Below are 20273 nucleotides of genomic sequence, written 5' to 3'. Positions count from 1 at the left end.
AAATTTGTCTGAATAACTCTTCACAATATCCAATTATATAATCTCGAATAAAAACAGAAATTTCTAAATAAATCAACCACAGCAATTAAATACTAAAGTAACTCGCAGTTTCGTAAAATAAAAAAAATACATACATAACCTCTCCGGCAATTTCAATTGTTTATTTTTCTGCTGCTCCTACATATGCTCTTTTTAAAGAAAACAAAATTCGACAAGCTGTATAGTAGTCGGTGGTGTTCACATTCTTTGGGTTTGTTTCTTATTTTCTTATCTATACTAACCACGACGCACCATAACCTCGAAAATGTGAAGATGGTAGGTGTTGGAACTTTCGAAAACTCACAAATTACGGTTTCACAGCCATCGTTCTGTATTAAACACGGAACGAATGTCATTTTTTTTTAATCACGACGCACAATTAGCACAAAATCTCAAAAATCTGACGATGACAGGTGTTGGAATTTGCGAACAGTTGTTGACAATCAGAATCGACACTCGTAAATTACGGCTCACAGTCATCGTTCTCGAAACGCAAAACGATGAAAAACGATGAATGATATTATTTCTTTTAATTAATTTTAATTAATCCCTCTAAACTACGAACACAACCAAGCCGACGCTCAAGGCGCTCGCGCTGATGTGTGTATATTCGTACGTATACGTAAGGATGCTAGCATGCTACTACTATGCTACATGCGTAAACCGGGCGCTGATATCGCCCGTTGTGCGCACATCAGAGGTATTGCTGTCTCTGTCGCGCACCAATAGCGACGAGCTTTGCTCTCTCTCTCGCTCGGCGACGCGCAAGAGAGGGGATACAGCGTTCAGCGTAGTGTGTGACAAGAGAGCCGAAAATGTATACCAGTCTCGCAAAGGACGTAAGTCCAAATGTAAACATTCTCAACTTACGCCCCTCTGTCTCTAAGAAATAAGAAATCCCGAAACGATGAATTTTAATTCACAAAAATTACATATCTCGGGATTGACTGGACGGATTTACTTGCAACAAGGACCAATGGAAAGGGAAAAATCGAAAAAAAATCGACACCAATTTTCAGATCCTTTCATCAAATGGTTTGTCTGTGAAAATCGTTTGAAAATTCTGTGACGTCATAAAACCGGCATATTCGCGTATATAAGAGTAGCGGCAGGGCTCGCGCTGGCTTTTCTTTTGCGCTGCAGTTTTCCTTTTAATACTTGGCGTCGAGCCGCTACCGCGTCTCTTGATTCCGCTTTAATTAGTCCCCTGCTGATCACTGATATTAATCTCTTGTTGCCATCGTCGTCCATTTGATACAGAATCCCGCTTATTCCCTTATCCGAAGCGTCCGTTTGTAAATAAAATGTCGAGTTTAACCTATAATGTGACAGCTCTACGACTTTCGTGAAATTTTCCTTCAAGTTTTCGTACGCGACTGAATGTTCTGTTCGCCATTCCCATTCTGTGTCTTTTCTCAATAATTCTCGGAACGGATCCACGTAATACGCATGTTTGGTACTAAATTGCCGGTAATAGTTGCACATCCCCAAAAATCTTTGTAGTTCTTGTTTATTTTTCGGTTCCGCGAACTGCAAGATTGCGTCTAATTTCGTTGGATCAGGTGCAATGCCACGAGGTGATAGAATATAACCGAGAAATGACACTGATTTTTTACAAAATTCGGCTTTGTCCAATTTCAGGGTGAAATTGAATTTGCTCAATCTTTCCAACACCTGATCTATGTGGTTCAAATGTTCCTCGAACGTTCGAGACGTTATTAGCAGATCATCGATATAATACGTTAAAAATTCCGCAAAATCATTTTGAAACACCATGCTCAATGCTCGTATAAATCCGCTTCCCGATGTTTTTAGACCGAACGGAATTACTCTGAATTGATAAACGTTTCCGTCGAATTTAAACGCGGTGTATTTGCGTGACTTTTCTTTTAACGGAACTTGCCAATATCCTTGGGTCAGGTCTAGCTTAGTTATGTATTCTTTTCCGTCATGTTTTTGCAAAATTTCTTGTATTATCGGAGGCGACTCGTTGTCTCCTTCGATAATTGCGTTAATATATCGTGCATCGAGACACAGGCGAATCGTTCCGTTTTTTTTTTTGAACAATGCGTAAAGGGTTCGTATATGAGCTATTCCCCCGCTCTATTATGTTATTCTCGCACATTCGATTTATTTCTTTTCGCACTTCTTCTCGCAAATAAATTGGCACTGGGTACGAACAACGAGCCGTGAATTGTTTCGTCTCTATAAGTTTAATCTCGTGTTCATAAATCGAGGTGAGTCCGGGTTTCTCCGAAAAGACCTGGCGATGCCCGGTGATCAATGTTATTATTCTGTTTCTTTTATCTGCGTCATTAATTTCTAAATTATTCGCGCATGACTTGACTTTTTGCATAAATTCTATTTCGGAGCCGTCTTGGCCTCCTTCGCTATTTACATTATTCAAAATTCCACAATTTATTTCATATTCTCGCTCATATGATAAATTCTCAATCTTCAATTCCATTTCGTTTTGTTTTTCCGGCGAAATAATATTTTCCTCGCTCATTTCATTTTGATAAATCACATTAATGTGGACATTTTCATTATGTTTACTTGTTTCGAGTTTTTCCGTAAACTCGTCGTCAAATGATACAAATTCGCGCTCTATTTTCTCACCTTTTATTTTTATCTCTAGATTCTCATAATCAATAATTATTTTATTCTTGCGTAAACAGTCATTTCCTATTATGCCATCAGACCGTAAATCAGGAATTATTAAAAAGGCATGTTGGAGCACGCTGCTCCCAATTCGCGCCTCACACAAAATCTGTTTCTTCACCGCATTCTTTTTCTTGCTAATCGCCGTAGACACCGAAACATTCGACACTGGTAATTCGTTCAATTTTATTTGTCTCGTTAATCTCTCATAACATCTCTCGGATAAGCACGTTACTTGGCTTCCCGTGTCGATTAATACTTTTATTTCATAAACTCCTATTTTCATTCGAACGTGAGGACACGGCAATATTTCGATTGAATTTCTTTCTGCTATACATTCGTTCCCTTCTATTTCTTTGCTAATGTCCTTTACAAAATCGAACATTTCATGACACGGTGCCGGAGTTGTGTACATCGTGTCAAGCTCTAGTTTCCCGAAGTGTTGTTATTACAATTTATATTTGGTCGTTCGATTTGACTCGGATGCTTTGGCGGTTGATTATTCGGTGGGGGGAATCGAATGTCCGGTAACGGAATTTGTCCGTGATTACATGCGCAATTTTGCCACCACGGATCGCGATTATTATTTATTGGAAAATATGCTTCTGGATTTTGTCCATTGCTTGTGTTTCTTTGATTCTGATATTTAGGTCTCCCGTACGGATTGTACGTTTCTCTCTGATTTTGAAAATGCGTTGGTTTTTTGTTAGCCGCAATCTGATTTATCTTGGGCGTTTGTGCGTAATATTGACTTCTAACTTCTCTGCTCCGCACAAAATCCTCTTGAGCTAAATCTAATTGCGCCAATGCTTGAGCCACTAAATTCGTGTCGTTATAATTTAAAGTCGCTAGATTTGTTCTTATCCGCGGAGGAAATTGTTGTGCAATCGTATAATGAGTCTCATACGCCGTTAACGGTGGTTCGAAATTTCGGGCTTCTTTTATTTGTTTGTAAAAATAATCTTGCATGCTGCCTTCTTTTTCTTTATATTTCCGTGTGGCCCACGCACTTTTAAATCGCACTTGGATCGGTATATCATAAAATTCTTTCTTAAAAGCATTTTTAAATATTTCAAACGTTAATATTTCGCTTTTATTAATCTCATACCAAGTTTTAACTCTACCTTCCACAATGTTTTCCAATAAAATCAATTTGTTTTCCGCGCGGCAATTTTTTACTCGGAGATATCGCTCGACCTCTCCCAAATACTCTATAGGATTTTTGCTTTCGTTAAATTTCGGCACGTCTACGTTAATATTCAGATTTTGTAACTGCGTAAATATTCCTGTGACCATCTCACCATTTACATTTTCGTTCGCCCGTCCAGGTCCATTTTGCGCCGCATTTACGTTTCTCGTCCCTTGTGCTGTTCGAAGGTTCTCGAATTCTATTCTCTCTTGTAGGAGACGCTCTCGCTCTTCTCGAATCCTTTTCCATTCCTCTTCGATATTCATCTCTTCGCGTCGAGTTTCTGGAATTTCTGGTGATCCTTGCCTACTAATATTTTGAATTGGGTTTAATCTTTTTTTTGGAATTGCTTTGGGTGAATCGGCTTTGCGTTTGATAAGCCTTGCTACTTTTACACTTGATAGCGACTCGTTCCCACTTTTATCTTTTGCTCTGGTTATTCTCGGTGAGACCGGTCGCTTTATTTTCGGCATATATTTTACTATTTCTCGTCAAGTACATTTATAAAACGTTACTAATTGGTAATAATTGTTTTTCTTTTTATAACTCAATACTTATCTCAGACAGGCTTGGTTCTGCCGTAAGTTGGGCGCCAAATTTAATAGTTTTATTAGTTTTTGTGTTTTCTAGATTCGCTGTTTAGGGTGTCGATGGTACTGGTTGGGAGAGAGAGTTGAAATGTGACCATTATACTGTTAATAGTTCAAGTTTATTTGACTGTTCCTTCGACGGACGAACACCTACTAACTATCTCGGCTGCTCTGAAGTGTCTCCTGACCGCTCGAGACTCGTCTCCCTCTCTACATACTCACGCATACATTTATTCTTAGCATTCGTGGGCCCACTATCACTCACTACATGTCTCGGGGGCAATGAGAAATTTTTCCTTGTTTCTTCAGTTTCTTTTGCCTATTTGGAACTGAAGATCATGGTGGAAGGGCGATTTTCAGCAGCGACATGAATTTCGCCTTATAACATACAATTTCATGTTATAAACTAGTTTTTTCACGAAATTGGAAGAGAAAAAAAATTGCCTTGGCTTCTCTCCAGGGTCGTGAGGATTTTTTTCCCGTTTCTTGAGTTCCTTTTCCCTATTTGAAATTGAAAATCATGGAAGAATCCCGACTTTTAGCGGAGGTATGAATTTCTGCTTATAACATCCAATATCATGATAAATACTCGTTTTTTCACGAAATTGGAAGTGAAAACAGGTTGCCTTGGCGTCTCTTGATTGCAATGACAAATTTTTCCCTGTTTCTTCAGTTTCTTTTGCCTATTTGGAACTGAAGATCATGGTGGAAGGTCGATTTCCAGCGGAGACATGAATTTCGCCTTATAACATACAATTTCATGATAAAAACTCGTTTTTCCACGAAATTGGAAGTGAAAAAACATTGCCTTGGCTTCTCTCTAGGGCCGTGAGGATATTTACCCCGTTTCTTGAGTTGCTTTTGCCTATTTGAAATTGAAAATCATGGAAGAATCCCGAATTTTAGCGGAGGTATGAATTTCTGCTTATAACATCCAATATCATGATAAAAACTCGTTTTTTCACGAAATTGGAAGTGAAAACACGTTGCCTTGGCTTGTCTCGGGGGCAATGAGAAATTTTTCCTTGTTTCTTCAGTTTCTTTTGCCTATTTGGAACTGAAGATCATGGTGGAAGGTCAGTTTTCAGCGGAGACATGAATTTCGCCTTATAACATACAATTTCATGATAAAAACACGTTATTTCACAAAATGGGAAGTGAAAACACGTTGCATTGGCGAGTCTCGATTGCAATGACAAATTTTTCCCGGTTTCTTCAGTTTCCTTTGCCTATTTGGAACTGAAGATCTTGGGAGAATGTCGATTTTCAGCGGAGACATGAATTTCGCCTTATAAAGTTCAATTTCATGATATAAACTAGTTTTTTCACGAAATTGGAAGTGAAAACACGTTGCCTTGGCGTCTCTCGAGAGCAATGAGAAATTTCTTCCTGTTTCTACAGTTTCTTTTCCCTATTTGGAACTGAAGATCATGGTGGAAGGTCAATTTTCAGCAGCGACATGAATTTCGCCTTATAACATACAATTTCATGATAAAAACTCGTTTTTTCACGAAATTCGAAGTGAAAAAACGTTGCCTTGGTTTCTCTCCAGGGTCGTGAGGTTTTTTTCCCGATTCTTGAGTTCCTTTTGCCTATTTGAAATTGAAAATCATGGAAGAATCCCGACTCTTAGCGGAGATATGAATTTCTGCTTATAACATCCAATATCATGATAAAAACTCGTTATTTCACAAAATGGGAAGTGAAAACACTTTGCATTGGCGTGTCTCGATTGCAGTGACAAATTTTTCCCTGTTTCTTCAGTTTCTTTTGTCTATTTGGAACTGAAGATCATGGTGGGAGGTCGATTTACAGCGGAGACATGAATTTCGTCTTACAACCTTCAATTTCATGATATAAACTAGTTTTTTCACGAAATTGGAAGTGAAAACACGTTGCCTTGGAGTGTCTCGGGGGCAATGAGAAATTTTTCCTTGTTTCTTCAGTTTCTTTTGCCTATTTGGAACTGAAGATCATGGTGGAAGGTCGATTTTCAGCAGCGACATGAATTTCGCCTTATAACATACAATTTCATGATAAAAACTCGTTTTTTCACGAAATTGGAAGTGAAAAAACGTTGCATTGGCGTGTCTCGATTGCAATGACAAATTTTTCCCGGTTGCTTCAGTTTCCTTTGCCTATTTGGAACTGAAGATCATGGTGGAAGGTCGATTTTCAGCAGCGACATGAATTTCGCCTTATAACATACAATTTCATGTTATAAACTAGTTTTTTCACGAAATTGGAAGTGAAAAAAAATTGCCTTGGCTTCTCTCCAGGGTCGTGAGGATTTTTTTCCCGTTTCTTGAGTTCCTTTTCCCTATTTGAAATTGAAAATCATGGAAGAATAACGACTTTCAGCGGAGGTATGAATTTCTGCTTATAACATCCAATATCATGATAAAAACTCGTTTTTTCACGAAATTGGAAGTGAAAACACGTTGCCTTGGCGTCTCTTGATTGCGATGACAAATTTTTCCCTGTTTCTTCAGTTTCTATTGCCTATTTGGAACTGAAGATCATGGTGGAAGGTCGATTTCCAGCGGAGACATGAATTTCGCCTTATAACATACAATTTCATGATAAAAACTCGTTTTCCCACGAAATTGGAAGTGAAAAAACATTGCCTTGGCTTCTCTCCAGGGCCGTGAGGATATTCACCCCGTTTCTTGAGTTCCTTTTGCCTATTTGAAATAGAAAATCATGGGAGAATCCCGACTTTTAGCGGAGATATGCATTTCTGCTTATAACATCCAATATCATGATAAAAACTCGTTTTTTCACGAAATTGGAAGTGAAAACACGTTGCCTTGGCGTGTCTCGGGGGCAATGAGAAATTTTTTCTTGTTCCTTCAGTTTCTTTTGCCTATTTGGAACTGAAGATCATGATGGAAGGTCGATTTTCAGCGGAGACATGAATTTCGCCTTATAACATACAATTTCATGATAAAAACTCGTTTTTTCACGAAATTGGAAGTGAAATAAAATTGCCTTGGCTTCTCTCAGGGTCGTGAGGATTTTTTTCCCGTTTCTTGAGTTCCTTTTCCCTATTTGAAATTAAAAATCATGGAAGAATCCCGACTTTTAGCGGAGATATGAATTTCTGCTTATAACATCCAATATAATGATAAAAACTCGTTATTTCAAAAAATGGGAAGTGAAAACACGTTGCATTGGCGTGTCTCGATTGCAATGACAAATTTTTCCCTGTTTCTTCAGTTTCTTTTGCCTATTTGGAACTGAAGATCATGGTGGAAGCTCGATTTCCAGCGGAGGCATGAATTTCGCTTTGTAACATACAATTTCATGATAAAAACTCGTTTTTCCACGAAATTGGAAGTGAAAAACCATTGCCTTGGCTTCTCTCCAGGGCCGTGACGATTTTTTCCCTGTTTCTTGAGTTCCTTATTTCTATTGGAAATTGAAAATTATGGAAGAATCCCGGCTTTTAGCGGAGATATGGATTTCTGCTTATAACATCCAATATCATGATAAAAACTCGTTTTTTCACGAAATTGGAAGTGAAAACACGTTGCCTTGGCGTCTCTTGATTGCAATGACAAATTTTTCCCTGTTTCTTCAGTTTCTTTTGCCTATTTGGAACTGAAGATCATGGTGGAATGTCGATTTCCAGCGGAGGCATGAATTTCGCTTTGTAACATACAATTTCATGATAAAAACTCTTTTTTCCACGAAATTGGAAGTGAAAAAACGTTGCCTTGGTTTCTCTCCAGGGTCGTGAGGTTTTTTTCCCGTTTCGTGAGTTCCTTTTGCCTATTTGAAATTGAAAATCATGGAAGAATCCCGACTTTTAGCGGAGATATGAATTTCTGCTTATAACATCCAATATCATGATGAAAACTCGTTATTTCACAAAATGGGAAGTGAAAACACGTTGCCTTGGCGTTTCTCGAGGGCAATGAGAAATTTTTCCCTGTTTCTTCAGTTTCTCTTGCCTATTTGGAACTGAAGATCATGGTGGAAGGTCAATTTTCAGCGGAGACATGAATTTCGCCTTATAACATACAATTTCATGATAAAAACTCGTTTTTCTACGAAATTGGAAGTGAAAAACCATTGCCTTGGCTTCTCTCCAGGGCCGTGAGGATTTTTTCCCGTTTCTTGAGTTCCTTTTCTCTATTTGAAATTAAAAATCATGGAAGAATCCCGACTCTTAGCGGAGATATGAATTTCTGCTTATAACATCCAATATCATGATAAAAACTCGTTATTTCACAAAATGGGAAGAGAAAACATGTTGCATTAGCGTGTCTCGATTGCAATGACAAATTTTTCCCTGTTTCTTCAGTTTCTTTTGTCGATTTGGAACTGAAGATCATGGTGGAAGGTCAGTTTTCAGCGGAGACTGGAATTTCGCCTTATAACATACAATTTCATGATAAAAACTCGTTATTTCACAAAATGGGAAGTGAAAACACGTTGCATTGGCGTGGCTCGATTGCAATGACAAATTTTTCCCTGTTTCTTCAGTTTCTTTTGTCTATTTGGAAATGAAGATCATGGTGGGAGGTCGATTTACAGCGGAGACATGAATTTCGTCTTACAACCTTCAATTTCATGATATAAACTAGTTTTTTCACGAAATTGGAAGTGAAAACACGTTGCCTTGGAGTGTCTCGGGGGCAATGAGAAATTTTTCCTTGTTTCTTCAGTTTCTTTTGCCTATTTGGAACTGAAGATCATGGTGGAAGGTCAGTTTTCAGCGGAGACATGAATTTCGCCTTATAACCTACAATTTCATGATAAAAACTCGTTATTTCACAAAATGTGAAGTGAAAACACGTTGCATTGGCGTGTCTCGATTGCAATGACAAATTTTTCCCGGTTGCTTCAGTTTCCTTTGCCTATTTGGAACTGAAGATCATGGTGGAAGGTCGATTTTCAGCAGCGACGTGAATTTCGCCTTGTAACATACAATTTCATGATAAAAACTCGTTTTTTCACGAAATTGAAAGTGAAAAAACGTTGCCTTGGTTTCTCTCCAGGGTCGTGAGGTTTTTTTCCCGTTTCTTGAGTTCCTTTTTCCTATCTGGAACTGAAGATCATGGAAGAATAACGACTTTTAGCGGAGATATGAATTTCTGCTTATAACATCCAATATCATGATAAAAACTCGTTTTTTCACAAAATGGGAAGTGAAAACACGTTGCCTTGGCGTGTCTCGGGGGCAATGAGAAATTTTTCCTTGTTTCTTCAGTTTCTTTTGCCTATTTGGAACTGAAGATCATGGTGGAAGGTCGATTTCCAGCGGAGACATGAATTTCGCCTTATAACATACAATTTCATGATAAAAACTCGTTTTTCCACGAAATTGGAAGTGAAAAAACGTTGCCTTGGTTTCTCTCCAGGGTCGTGAGGTTTTTTTCCCGTTTCTTGAGTTCCTTTTTCCTATTTGGAACTGAAGATCATGGTGGAAGGTCGATTTCCAGCGGAGACATGAATTTCGCCTTATAACATACAATTTCATGATAAAAACTCGTTTTTTCACGAAATTGGAAGTGAAAAAACGATGCCTTGGCTTCTCTCAGGGTCGTAAGGATTTTTTTCCCGTTTCTTGAGTTCCTTTTCCCTATTTGAAATTAAAAATCATGGAAGAATCCCGACTTTTAGCGGAGATATGAATTTCTGCTTATAACATCCAATATCATGATAAAAACTCGTTATTTCAAAAAATGGGAAGTGAAAACACGTTGCATTGGCGTGTCTCGATTGCAATGACAAATTTTTCCCTGTTTCTTCAGTTTCTTTTGCCTATTTGGAACTGAAGATCATGGTGGAAGGTCGATTTCCAGCGGAGGCATGAATTTCGCTTTGTAACATACAATTTCATGATAAAAACTCGTTTTTTCCACGAAATTGGAAGTGAAAAAACGTTGCCTTGGTTTCTCTCCAGGGTCGTGAGGTTTTTTTCCCGTTTCGTGAGTACCTTTTGCCTATTTGAAATTGAAAATCATGGAAGAATCCCGAATTTAGCGGAGATATGAATTTCTGCTTATAACATCCAATATCATGATGAAAACTCGTTATTTCACAAAATGGGAAGTGAAAACACGTTGCCTTGGCTTCTCTCCAGGACCGTGAGGTTTTTTTCCCTTTTTCTTGAGTTCCTTATTTCTATTGGAAATTGAAAGTTATGGAAGAATCCCGGCTTTTAGCGGAGATATGGATTTCTGCTTATAACATCCAATATCATGATAAAAACTCGTTTTTTCACAAAATGGGAAGTGAAAACACGTTGCCTTGGCGTGTCTCGGGGGCAATGAGAAATTTTTCCTTGTTTCTTCAGTTTCTTTTGCCTATTTGGAACTGAAGATCATGGTGGAAGGTCGATTTCCAGCGGAGACATGAATTTCGCCTTATAACATACAATTTCATGATAAAAACTCGTTTTTCCACGAAATTGGAAGTGAAAAACCATTGCCTTGGCTTCTCTCCAGGGCCGTGAGGATTTTTTCCCTGTTTCTTGAGTTCCTTATTTCTATTGGAAATTGAAAATTATGGAAGAATCCCGGCTTTTAGCGGAGATATGGATTTCTGCTTATAACATCCAATATCATGATAAAAACTCGTTTTTTTCACAAAATGGGAAGTGAAAACACGTTGCATTGGCGTGTCTCGATTGCAATGACAGATTTTTCCCTGTTTCTTCAGTTTCTTTTGTCTATTTGGAACTGAAGATCATGGTGGAAGGTCGATTTGAAGCGGAGACATGAATTTCGCCTTATAACATACAATTTCATGATAAAAACTCGTTATTTCACAAAATGGGAAGTGAAAACACGTTGCATTGGCGTGGCTCGATTGCAATGACAAATTTTTCCCTGTTTCTTCAGTTTCTTTTGTCTATTTGGAAATGAAGATCATGGTGGGAGGTCGATTTACAGCGGAGACATGAATTTCGTCTTACAACCTTCAATTTCATGATATAAACTAGTTTTTTCACGAAATTGAAAGTGAAAACACGTTGCCTTGGAGTGTCTCGGGGGCAATGAGAAATTTTTCCTTGTTTCTTCAGTTTCTTTTGCCTATTTGGAACTGAAGATCATGGTGGAAGGTCAGTTTTCAGCGGAGACATGAATTTCGCCTTATAACCTACAATTTCATGATAAAAACTCGTTATTTCACAAAATGTGAAGTGAAAACACGTTGCATTGGCGTGTCTCGATTGCAATGACAAATTTTTCCCGGTTGCTTCAGTTTCCTTTGCCTATTTGGAACTGAAGATCATGGTGGAAGGTCGATTTTCAGCAGCGACGTGAATTTCGCCTTGTAACATACAATTTCATGATAAAAACTCGTTTTTTCACGAAATTGAAAGTGAAAAAACGTTGCCTTGGTTTCTCTCCAGGGTCGTGAGGTTTTTTTCCCGTTTCTTGAGTTCCTTTTTCCTATCTGGAACTGAAGATCATGGAAGAATAACGACTTTTAGCGGAGATATGAATTTCTGCTTATAACATCCAATATCATGATAAAAACTCGTTTTTTCACAAAATGGGAAGTGAAAACACGTTGCCTTGGCGTGTCTCGGGGGCAATGAGAAATTTTTCCTTGTTTCTTCAGTTTCTTTTGCCTATTTGGAACTGAAGATCATGGTGGAAGGTCGATTTCCAGCGGAGACATGAATTTCGCCTTATAACATACAATTTCATGATAAAAACTCGTTTTTCCACGAAATTGGAAGTGAAAAAACGTTGCCTTGGTTTCTCTCCAGGGTCGTGAGGTTTTTTTCCCGTTTCTTGAGTTCCTTTTTCCTATTTGGAACTGAAGATCATGGTGGAAGGTCGATTTCCAGCGGAGACATGAATTTCGCCTTATAACATACAATTTCATGATAAAAACTCGTTTTTTCACGAAATTGGAAGTGAAAAAACGATGCCTTGGCTTCTCTCAGGGTCGTAAGGATTTTTTTCCCGTTTCTTGAGTTCCTTTTCCCTATTTGAAATTAAAAATCATGGAAGAATCCCGACTTTTAGCGGAGATATGAATTTCTGCTTATAACATCCAATATCATGATAAAAACTCGTTATTTCAAAAAATGGGAAGTGAAAACACGTTGCATTGGCGTGTCTCGATTGCAATGACAAATTTTTCCCTGTTTCTTCAGTCTCTTTTGCCTATTTGGAACTGAAGATCATGGTGGAAGGTCGATTTCCAGCGGAGGCATGAATTTCGCTTTGTAACATACAATTTCATGATAAAAACTCGTTTTTCCACGAAATTGGAAGTGAAAAAACGTTGCCTTGGTTTCTCTCCAGGGTCGTGAGGTTTTTTTCCCGTTTCGTGAGTTCCTTTTGCCTATTTGAAATTGAAAATCATGGAAGAATCCCGACTTTTAGCGGAGATATGAATTTCTGCTTATAACATCCAATATCATGATAAAAACTCGTTTTTTCACAAAATGGGAAGTGAAAACACGTTGCATTGGCGTGTCTCGATTGCAATGACAAATTTTTCCCGGTTGCTTCAGTTTCCTTTGCCTATTTGGAACTGAAGATCATGGTGGAAGGTCGATTTTCAGCAGCGACGTGAATTTCGCCTTGTAACATACAATTTCATGATAAAAACTCGTTTTTTCACGAAATTGGAAGTGAAAAAACGATGCCTTGGCTTCTCTCAGGGTCGTAAGGATTTTTTTCCCGTTTCTTGAGTTCCTTTTCCCTATTTGAAATTAAAAATCATGGAAGAATCCCGACTTTTAGCGGAGATATGAATTTCTGCTTATAACATCCAATATCATGATAAAAACTCGTTATTTCAAAAAATGGGAAGTGAAAACACGTTGCATTGGCGTGTCTCGATTGCAATGACAAATTTTTCCCTGTTTCTTCAGTCTCTTTTGCCTATTTGGAACTGAAGATCATGGTGGAAGGTCGATTTCCAGCGGAGGCATGAATTTCGCTTTGTAACATACAATTTCATGATAAAAACTCGTTTTTCCACGAAATTGGAAGTGAAAAAACGTTGCCTTGGTTTCTCTCCAGGGTCGTGAGGTTTTTTTCCCGTTTCGTGAGTTCCTTTTGCCTATTTGAAATTGAAAATCATGGAAGAATCCCGACTTTTAGCGGAGATATGAATTTCTGCTTATAACATCCAATATCATGATAAAAACTCGTTTTTTCACAAAATGGGAAGTGAAAACACGTTGCATTGGCGTGTCTCGATTGCAATGACAAATTTTTCCCTGTTTCTTCAGTTTCTTTTGTCTATTTGGAACTGAAGATCATGGTGGAAGGTCGATTTACAGCGGAGACATGAATATCGCCTTACAACCTTCAATTTCATTATATAAACTAGTTTTTTCACGAAATTGGAAGTGAAAACACGTTGCCTTGGCGTGTCTCGGGGGCAATGAGAAATTTTTCCTTGTTTTTTCAGTTTCTTTTGCCTATTTAGAACTGAAGATCATGGTGGAAGGTCGATTTTCAGCGGAGACATGAATTTCGCCTTATAACATACAATTTCATGATAAAAACTCGTTTTTTCACGAAATTGGAAGTGAAAAAAAGTTGCCTTGGCTTCTTTCAGGGTCGTGAGGATTTTTTTCCCGTTTCTTGAGTTCCTTTTCCCTATTTGAAATTAAAAATCATGGAAGAATCCCGACTCTTAGCGGAGATATGAATTTCTGCTTATAACATCCAATATCATGATAAAAACTCGTTATTTCACAAAATGGGAAGTGAAAACATGTTGCATTGGCGTGTCTCGATTGCAATGACAAATTTTTCCCGGTTTCTTCAGTTTCCTTTGCCTATTTGGAACTGAAGATCATGGGAGAATGTCGATTTTCAGCGGAGACATGAATTTCGCCTTATAAAGTTCAATTTCATGATATAAACTAGTTTTTTCACGAAATTGGAAGTGAAAACACGTTGCCTTGGCGTCTCTCGAGAGCAATGAGAAATTTCTCCCTGTTTCTACAGTTTCTTTTCCCTATTTGGAACTGAAGGTCATGGTCGAAGGTCGATTTTCAGCAGCGACATGAATTTCGCCTTATAACATCCAATATCATGATAAAAACTCGTTTTTTCACAAAATGGGAAGTGAAAACACGTTGCATTGGCGTGTCTCGATTGCAATGACAAATTTTTCCCTGTTTCTTCAGTTTCTTTTGTCTATTTGGAACTGAAGATCATGGTGGAAGGTCAGTTTTCAGCGGAGACTGGAATTTCGCCTTATAACATACAATATCATGATAAAAACTCGTTTTTTCACAAAATGGGAAGTGAAAACATGTTGCATTGGCGTGTCTCGATTGCAATGACAAATTTTTCCCTGTTTCTTCAGTTTCTTTTGTCTATTTGGAAATGAAGATCATGGTGGGAGGTCGATTTACAGCGGAGACATGAATTTCGTCTTACAACCTTCAATTTCATGATATAAACTAGTTTTTTCACGAAATTGGAAGTGAAAACACGTTGCCTTGGAGTGTCTCGGGGGCAATGAGAAATTTTTCGTTGTTTCTTCAGTTTCGTTTGCCTATTTGGAACTGAAGATCATGGTGGAAGGTCAGTTTTCAGCGGAGACATGAATTTCGCCTTATAACCTACAATTTCATGATAAAAACTCGTTATTTCACAAAATGTGAAGTGAAAAAACGTTGCCTTGGTTTCTCTCCAGGGTCGTGAGGTTTTTTTCCCGTTTCTTGGGTTCCTTTCCCCTATTTGAAATTGAAAATCATGGAAGAATAACGACTTTTAGCGGAGATATGAATTTCTGCTTATAACATCCAATATCATGATAAAAACTCGTTTTTTCACAAAATGGGAAGTGAAAACACGTTGCCTTGGCGTGTCTCGGGGGCAATTTGAAATTTTTCCTTGTTTCTTCAATTTCTTTTGCCTATTTGGAACTGAAGATCATGGTGGAAGGTCGATTTCCAGCGGAGACATGAATTTCGCCTTATAACATACAATTTCATGATAAAAACTCGTTTTTCCACGAAATTGGAAGTGAAAAAACGTTGCCTTGGTTTCTCTCCAGGGTCGTGAGGTTTTTTTCCCGTTTCTTGAGTTCCTTTTTCCTATTTGGAACTGAAGATCATGGTGGAAGGTCGATTTCCAGCGGAGACATGAATTTCGCCTTATAACATACAATTTCATGATAAAAACTCGTTTTTCCACGAAATTGGAAGTGAAAAAACGTTGCCTTGGTTTCTCTCCAGGGTCGTGAGGTTTTTTTCCCGTTTCTTGAGTTCCTTTTGCCTATTTGAAATTGAAAATCATGGGAGATTCCCGACTTCTAGCGGAGATATGAATTTCTGCTTATGACATCCAATATCATGATAAAAACTCGTTTTTTCACGAAATTGGAAGTGAAAAAAAATTGCCTTGGCTTCTCTCAGGGTCGTGAGGATTTTTTTCCCGTTTCTTGAGTTCCTTTTCCCTATTTGAAATTAAAAATCATGGAAGAATCCCGACTTTTAGCGGAGATATGAATTTCTGCTTATAACATCCAATATCATGATAAAAACTCGTTATTTCAAAAAATGGGAAGTGAAAACACGTTGCATTGGCGTGTCTCGATTGCAATGACAAATTTTTCCCTGTTTCTTCAGTTTCTTTTGCCTATTTGGAACTGAAGATCATGGTGGAAGGTCGATTTCCAGCGGAGGCATGAATTTCGCTTTGTAACATACAATTTCATGATAAAAACTCGTTTTTTCCACGAAATTGGAAGTGAAAAAACGTTGCCTTGGTTTCTCTCCAGGGTCGTGAGGTTTTTTTCCCGTTTCGTGAGTACCTTTTGCCTATTTGAAATTGAAAATCATGGAAGAATCCCGAATTTAGCGGAGATATGAATTTCTGCTTATAACATCCAATATCATGATGAAAACTCGTTATTTCACAAAATGGGAAGTGAAAACACGTTGCCTTGGCTTCTCTCCAGGACCGTGAGGTTTTTTTCCCTTTTTCTTGAGTTCCTTATTTCTATTGGAAATTGAAAGTTATGGAAGAATCCCGGCTTTTAGCGGAGATATGGATTTCTGCTTATAACATCCAATATCATGATAAAAACTCGTTTTTTCACAAAATGGGAAGTGAAAACACGTTGCCTTGGCGTGTCTCGGGGGCAATGAGAAACTTTTCCTTGTTTCTTCAGTTTCTTTTGCCTATTTGGAACTGAAGATCATGGTGGAAGGTCGATTTCCAGCGGAGACATGAATTTCGCCTTATAACATACAATTTCATGATAAAAACTCGTTTTTCCACGAAATTGGAAGTGAAAAACCATTGCCTTGGCTTCTCTCCAGGGCCGTGAGGATTTTTTCCCTGTTTCTTGAGTTCCTTATTTCTATTGGAAATTGAAAATTATGGAAGAATCCCGGCTTTTAGCGGAGATATGGATTTCTGCTTATAACATCCAATATCATGATAAAAACTCGTTTTTTTCACAAAATGGGAAGTGAAAACACGTTGCATTGGCGTGTCTCGATTGCAATGACAGATTTTTCCCTGTTTCTTCAGTTTCTTTTGTCTATTTGGAACTGAAGATCATGGTGGAAGGTCGATTTGAAGCGGAGACATGAATTTCGCCTTATAACATACAATTTCATGATAAAAACTAGTTTTTTCACGAAATTGGAAGTGAAAAACCATTGCCTTGGCTTCTCTCCAGGGCCGTGAGGATTTTTTCCCTGTTTCTTGAGTTCCTTATTTCTATTGGAAATTGAAAATTATGGAAGAATCCCGGCTTTTAGCGGAGATATGGATTTCTGCTTATAACATCCAATATCATGATAAAAACTCGTTTTTTCACAAAATGGGAAGTGAAAACACGTTGCATTGGCGTGTCTCGATTTCAATGACAAATTTTTCCCTTTTTCTTCAGTTTCTTTTGTCTATTTGGAAATGAAGATCATGGTGGAAGGTCGATTTCCAGCGGAGACATGAATTTCGCCTTATAACATACAATTTCATGATAAAAACTCGTTTTTCCACGAACCTGGAAGTGAAAAAACGTTGCCTTGGTGTCTCTCCAGGGTCGTGAGGTTTTTTCCCGTTTCTTGAGTTGCTTTTGCCTATTTGAAATTGAAAATCATGGAAGAATCCCGACTTTTAGCGGAGGTATGAATTTCTGCTTATAACATCCAATATCATGATAAAAACTCGTTTTTTCACGAAATTGGAAGTGAAAACACGTTGCCTTGGCGTCTCTTGATTGCAATGACAAATTTTTCCCTGTTTCTTCAGTTTCTTTTGCCTATTTGGAACTGAAGATCATGGTGGAAGGTCGATTTCCAGCGGAGACATGAATTTCGCCTTATAACATACAATTTCATGATAAAAACTCGTTTTTTCCCGAAATTGGAAGTGAAAAAACGTTGCCTTGGTTTCTCTCCAGGGTCGTGAGGTTTTTTTCCCGTTTCTTGAGTTCCTTTTCCCTATTTGAAATTGAAAATCATGGAAAAATAACGACTTTTAGCGGAGATATGAATTTCTGCTTATAACATCCAATATCATAATAAAAACTCGTTTTTTCACAAAATGGGAAGTGAAAACATGTTGCATTGGCGTGTCTCGATTGCAATGACAAATTTTTCCCTGTTTCTTCAGTTTCTTTTGTCTATTTGGAACTGAAGATCATGGTGGGAGGTCGATTTACAGCGGAGACATGAATTTCGTCTTACAACCTTCAATTTCATGATATAAACTAGTTTTTTCACGAAATTGGAAGTGAAAACACGTTGCCTTGGAGTGTCTCGGGGGCAATGAGAAATTTTTCCTTGTTTCTTCAGTTTCTTTTGCCTATTTAGAACTGAAGATCATGGTGGAAGGTCGATTTCCAGCGGAGGCATGAATTTCGCTTTGTAACATACAATTTCATGATAAAAACTCGTTTTTTCCACGAAATTGGAAGTGAAAAAACGTTGCCTTGGTTTCTCTCCAGGGTCGTGAGGTTTTTTTCCCGTTTCGTGAGTACCTATTGCCTATTTGAAATTGAAAATCATGGAAGAATCCCGACTTTTAGCGGAGATATGAATTTCTGCTTATAACATCCAATATCATGATGAAAACTCGTTATTTCACAAAATGGGAAGTGAAAACACGTTGCCTTGGCGTCTCTCGAGGGCAATGAGAAATTTCTCCCTGTTTCTTCAGTTTCTCTTGCCTATTTGGAACTGAAGATCATGGTGGAAGGCCAATTTTCAGCGGAGACATGAATTTCGCCTTATAACATACAATTTCATGATAAAAACTCGTTTTTCTACGAAATCGGAAGTGAAAAACCATTGCCTTGGCTTCTCTCCAGGACCGTGAGGTTTTTTTCCCTTTTTCTTGAGTTCCTTATTTCTATTGGAAATTGAAAGTTATGGAAGAATCCCGGCTTTTAGCGGAGATATGGATTTCTGCTTATAACATCCAATATCATGATAAAAACTCGTTTTTTCACAAAATGGGAAGTGAAAACACGTTGCCTTGGCGTGTCTCGGGGGCAATGAGAAATTTTTCCTTGTTTCTTCAGTTTCTTTTGCCTATTTGGAACTGAAGATCATGGTGGAAGGTCGATTTCCAGCGGAGACATGAATTTCGCCTTATAACATACAATTTCATGATAAAAACTCGTTTTTCCACGAAATTGGAAGTGAAAAACCATTGCCTTGGCTTCTCTCCAGGGCCGTGAGGATTTTTTCCCTGTTTCTTGAGTTCCTTATTTCTATTGGAAATTGAAAATTATGGAAGAATCCCGGCTTTTAGCGGAGATATGGATTTCTGCTTATAACATCCAATATCATGATAAAAACTCGTTTTTTTCACAAAATGGGAAGTGAAAACACGTTGCATTGGCGTGTCTCGATTGCAATGACAGATTTTTCCCTGTTTCTTCAGTTTCTTTTGTCTATTTGGAACTGAAGATCATGGTGGAAGGTCGATTTGAAGCGGAGACATGAATTTCGCCTTATAACATACAATTTCATGATAAAAACTAGTTTTTTCACGAAATTGGAAGTGAAAAACCATTGCCTTGGCTTCTCTCCAGGGCCGTGAGGATTTTTTCCCTGTTTCTTGAGTTCCTTATTTCTATTGGAAATTGAAAATTATGGAAGAATCCCGGCTTTTAGCGGAGATATGGATTTCTGCTTATAACATCCAATATCATGATAAAAACTCGTTTTTTCACAAAATGGGAAGTGAAAACACGTTGCATTGGCGTGTCTCGATTTCAATGACAAATTTTTCCCTTTTTCTTCAGTTTCTTTTGTCTATTTGGAACTGAAGATCATGGTGGAAGGTCGATTTCCAGCGGAGACATGAATTTCGCCTTATAACATACAATTTCATGATAAAAACTCGTTTTTCCACGAACCTGGAAGTGAAAAAACGTTGCCTTGGTGTCTCTCCAGGGTCGTGAGGTTTTTTCCCGTTTCTTGAGTTGCTTTTGCCTATTTGAAATTGAAAATCATGGAAGAATCCCGACTTTTAGCGGAGGTATGAATTTCTGCTTATAACATCCAATATCATGATAAAAACTCGTTTTTTCACGAAATTGGAAGTGAAAACACGTTGCCTTGGCGTCTCTTGATTGCAATGACAAATTTTTCCCTGTTTCTTCAGTTTCTTTTGCCTATTTGGAACTGAAGATCATGGTGGAAGGTCGATTTCCAGCGGAGACATGAATTTCGCCTTATAACATACAATTTCATGATAAAAACTCGTTTTTTCCCGAAATTGGAAGTGAAAAAACGTTGCCTTGGTTTCTCTCCAGGGTCGTGAGGTTTTTTTCCCGTTTCTTGAGTTCCTTTTCCCTATTTGAAATTGAAAATCATGGAAAAA

Source organism: Venturia canescens, unplaced genomic scaffold (genome assembly GCF_019457755.1).
Source record: "Venturia canescens isolate UGA unplaced genomic scaffold, ASM1945775v1 PGA_scaffold_15__1_contigs__length_3012046, whole genome shotgun sequence".
NCBI lineage: Eukaryota > Metazoa > Arthropoda > Insecta > Hymenoptera > Ichneumonidae > Venturia > Venturia canescens.
The sequence above is the reverse complement of the archived record's forward strand: the minus strand, read 5'-3'. Positions refer to the sequence as shown.